A 2935-nucleotide genomic window follows, 5' to 3' on the forward strand; every position below is an offset into this window, starting at 1 on the left:
CTTAGGATAAAAGAAGGCAATGCTTATGTTTCTTAAAGGTCTGCTTTAATTTTATTTTTTTTGGTAGAAGTGAGTTATTAAACTCTGCAGTCCTCAGCAGACACAGTCGCATGCTGATCCAGGATAACTTCTGCCCTTCTAAATTGGTGTGCCGGGTTTCTGCTGCGTTTTACCCTGCAGGTCACCAGGTATGTCATAGCTAAAGTTTGGCCTATCTACCTGTAAATAGGTATAATTTGGAAAGCAGCATGGGATTTCATGGGATGGAAAGTGCTGTCTAATAGCCCAATCCTGCAATTATTCCTGAAAGCTATGCTAGTGGTAAGTAGTAATAAGTTAATGCCTCCCTCTGGTTTTAAAAGCATTAGTGGGAATTTTGCCTCAACAGAAACTATGCCATTAGGCCTTTGTGTGTCAGCTGCTTTCTGTACATCTTTCCATCATACAATGCTCATGCTGTAATAATAATAATGTTATATCATTGCTGTTCATTGATGTTAAGCTATCTTATAAGTTGGCCCAGTAAAGAAAATAATCAAGTGAACTGCTTGCAATGGCAGACATCACTTGTCTAAGGTCGCCTAATTTACATCTCTATGTGCCTGAATGTGGGTGTGTTGAAATATACATATTAATTACAGATTCTTCTATCCAGGTATGGCCAGTCTTCGCGAGCGAAGATTTGGGAAAGGTCTTTACCCTTCAAGCCTGCGCAACGGATTTTTTAGGTGAGACACAGTGTGCGCTGAACTGAGCACACTGAACTGAGCACTAAGGTTCATCTGCTGGGGCTGAGTGAGCTTGGACAGTGGCAGTGAGGTCCCCAGGACATAGGTTTGTTTAGAGTGACCTTCTCTTAGATGGATTGCCTTACAGGGCTGACGAGCTCCATCTGTCCGGGGGAGTTTCCCTGACCGGGAATTGAACCTGGGCCACAGCGGTGAAAGTGCTGCATCCTAACCACTAGACCACCAGGGGGCCCCTAAATTCTTCTATGTTAGCCTTGCAAATGACATCATGCTAAGCACATGAAAACTGTGATGCGTGAAATCGCGGAATCAAAAAAATCAGAGAATATTCTGACATGGAAGGGACCCACCAGGATCATCAAAGTCCGACTTCTTGCCCTGCACAGGACATCCCCAATTATACCATGTGCTTGAGAGCATTGCCCAAACACTTCTTGAATTCAGCGGGATTGATGCTGTGATCACTTCCCTGGGGAGCCTGTTCCAGTGCCCAGTCACCCTCTGGGTGAAGAAAATTTTTCTAATATCTAACCTAAACCTCCCTTGACACAGCTTCATGTCATTCTCTCAGGACATGTCACTTGTCACCACAGAGAAGAGATCAGGTCCTATCCCTCCGTTTCCCCTTGTGAGGAAGTTGCAGCTATGAGGTCTCCCCTCAGTCTCCTCTTCTCCAGGCTGAACACACCAAATGACCTCAACCGCTCCTCATACAGCTTCCCGTCAAGACTCTTCACCATCCTTATGGCCCTCCTTTAAATATTCTCTAGTAGCTTATTATATTTCTTGCATTGTGGTGCCCAAAACTGCCACAATATTCAAGGTGAGGCCTCACCAGTGCAGAGCAGAGCAAGACAATCTCCTACGTCGACTGGCTGGTGATGATGTGCCTGATGCCCCCAGGACACAGTTGGCCCTCCTGGTTGCCAGGGCACTGCTGACTCATATTCAAACAGCCATTGACCAGGACCCCCGGGTCCCTTTCCATGCCACTGTTTTCCAGCATCTCATTCCCCAGTCTGTATGTACATCCAGGATTACCTCACACCAGGTACAGAATTGAGCATTTGCCGTTGTTGAACTTCACACAGCTGGTGATTGCTCAGCACTCTAATTTGTCAAGGTCTCTCTGCAAGGCCTCTCTACTTCAAGGGAGTCAACAGCTGCAGTGAGTTTTGTATCATCTGCAAACTTCTTGGTATCCCTTCCAGTCCTCTGTCCCTCTTGTTATGATGTTGAAGAGCATAAGGCCTAAGACGAAGCCCTGTGGAACTCCACTAATGACAGGTCAGCAGCCCGATATAACTCTATTCTCTATAATCCTTTGTGCCTGGCCAGTGAAGCAGTTGTTCACCATTACATGATGTTTCTATCCAGCTCTGGGCTGGACATTTTGTCCAGAAGGATCCTGGGAGAGACAGTATGAAAAGCTTTACTGAAATCCAAAAATATTACATCATCTGGCTTCCCTTAATCAATTAGGTGGATGTTATGGTTTCACCCCAGTCAGCAACCAAGCCCTATGCAGCCACTCGCTCACTCCCACATGAACAGGGGAAACAACTGGAAGGGTAAAGTTGGAAAACTCATAGGTTGAGATAAAGACAGTTTAATAAGGAGATCAAAAGCCACACACACAAGTAAAGCAAAGCAAGCAATTAATTCACTGCTTCCCATGGGCGGGTAGATGTTCAGCCAATTCCGCGGAGCAAGGCCCCATCACACGTAATGGTGAGTTGGAAGACAAATGCCATCATTCCAAACATCCCTCTCCTTCCTCTTTCTTTCCCATACTTTATATACTGAGCATGATGTCATATTGTCTGAAATATCCTTTAGTCAGTTTGCATCACCTGTCTTAGCTGTGTCTCCTCCCAGCCTCACATGCACCCCAACTTCCTTGTCAAGGTGCCAGTACAAAAAGCAGAAAAGGCCTTGGCCCTATTTAAGTGCTGCTCAGCAATAACAAAAACAGAAACATCTCTATATTATCAACTCACTGTTCAGCACAAATCAAAACCATAACTCCATTCTAGTGAAGAAAATTAACTATACTACTGCCAAAACAAATACAGTGGGTTACCTTGTCGTAAAAGGATTTGATAAGCAGACTTTTCTCTCATAAAGTTGTGCTGGCTGTGATCACTGTCTGATTTGTCCTTTGGGTGTTTTTCCATATCTCCCTG

The 2935-nt window shown here is 44.9% G+C and overlaps 1 non-coding gene across 1 annotated transcript; it reads right to left on the reverse strand.

Annotated features, from left to right (window-relative positions):
- Positions 1-906: 906 nt before the first annotated feature.
- On the reverse strand, positions 907-978 carry TRNAE-UUC. Its single transcript has one exon. It is a non-coding gene; the product is annotated as a tRNA-Glu (tRNA).
- Between the last annotated feature and the right edge of the window lie 1957 nt (positions 979-2935).

The sequence above is a fragment of the Lepidothrix coronata genome, unplaced genomic scaffold (genome assembly GCF_001604755.1).
Source record: "Lepidothrix coronata isolate B3197 unplaced genomic scaffold, Lepidothrix_coronata-1.0 Scaffold37, whole genome shotgun sequence".
Classification (NCBI taxonomy): domain Eukaryota; kingdom Metazoa; phylum Chordata; class Aves; order Passeriformes; family Pipridae; genus Lepidothrix; species Lepidothrix coronata.